The sequence below is a fragment of the Sinocyclocheilus anshuiensis genome, unplaced genomic scaffold, assembly GCF_001515605.1.
Source record: "Sinocyclocheilus anshuiensis isolate Anshui unplaced genomic scaffold, SAMN03320099.WGS_v1.1 scaffold532, whole genome shotgun sequence".
NCBI lineage: Eukaryota > Metazoa > Chordata > Actinopteri > Cypriniformes > Cyprinidae > Sinocyclocheilus > Sinocyclocheilus anshuiensis.
In genome coordinates, this window is record NW_015555819.1 from 999,068 (window position 1) to 1,000,860 (window position 1,793).

Here is a 1,793-nt window from a genome sequence, read left to right on the forward strand (position 1 = left end):
AGATTGGTCTCTCTAAGCGAGATCCCAATTCGTCGGTCATCCGACGTGACGTTGAGAGTGACCGACTGAAAGGGAATGGCCATTACCAAAAGGTGAGTAAATGTTAATGAATTGTTTTTCAAAACTGTATCGACAGTGTTATTGAACTCAACACTGAACTTACTGGAGATCAATAACAACAGTACTGTTTAAAGTAGAGCGGTTTAAGGTTAAAAAAACACATTATTTTCCACATACTGTACATTATTGTTTCTCCTCTATGCCCCACCTACCTAGATATGTGGGGGCGTGTTAGAACGAGCCATTTTAGGTAGGCGTGTTTGACTCAACTTTTATAAAGAATATCTCTTTGGATTTGAGACTTTAGTCTTTGCAACTTTACAGATCTTCTTTATGCACCAAGAGCTTGTAACACTCCAAAGAGAAAGGAAAAATTGAAATCGCATCATATGACCCCTTTTTTTTTATTAAAAACTGTTTGATTTTCTGTCTGCCAGTAGTGATAAAGTGAATAATAGTTATTTAATACTTAAAACACTACACATTGTTGTTGTATCTGATGCAGTTGACCATTATATGCAATACATATCTCAATAAATACTAAAACCTTTTGGTTGTGTTGTGTTGATAAAATTAATATATTGTAAAAAAATTTGGACGGATTCCCCAAACCACATATTTTAGCTTCAAAATGGAAATTCACCAACAAGTGCCAACTTTGGGACACTATTTTGTACCTACACTCTGATTAAAAACAAAACAAAAAAACTAATATGTTCACTCTAGTAACTAGTATGTACTTTTAAAGTGATATGTGCCTTCAAGGAAATAATATGCATCATTTTGCGTAAATAATGTACATAAAAAATGTTACACTATGTTGATAATGAATTGTGACTCTAACACTTTTGGGAAATGAACTTTTGTTCAATAGGACATAGACCTAATGAAGGCATTGCTATTGTAACGAGGGGTCAGAGGCGTGTGGATCGATTTGCAGCTTTTCTTAGAATCAATGGCAGAGTCAAACAGGCAGTAATCAATCATCAGCATCAGGAACAACAGGGACAATCCAGGAGAGTAAACAGTAACAGAGCGAGGGTCGGGGCAGGCGGCAGAGAATCACACTAGTAAGAACAGTCCAAGGTAATACACAAGAGATCAAAAGAGAGGGGATAAACGCTCAGAAATGTAGCCGTGGCAAAACAAGACGTCACGAAAACTAAGAGTCTGGAAGCTGCTTAAATGGGGAAGCTAAGCGGAAACACCTGTGCCAGTAATCAGTCCCAGGTACGGGGTGTATGGGAAATGGAGTCCAAAAACGCTAGTACTCAGGAGAGGGTGCCCTCCGGAGGCGGTCGGAGAGAGCCACAGAGGCCTGATTTGTGACAGCTATAAATGTCTGTCTGTATTGTGCGTGGAATTATATATATATATATGTGTGTCTGTGTGTGTGTGTGTGTGTGTGCTGTCAAATGATTAATCGCGGTTAATCGCATCCAAAATAAATAAAAGTTTTTGTTTACATTATATATGTATGTGTACTGTGTATATTATGTATACGTATATAAATAAACACACATACAGTATATATTTTGAAAATATTTACATATTTATATATTCATATTCTTATATTTTATATTATATATAAATATATTTAATATATAAACATACCATATTTTTCTTAAATATATGCATGCATGTGTGTGTATTTATATATATACACATAATAAATATACACAGTACACACACATATATTATGTACACAAAAACTTTTATTTTGAATGTGATTA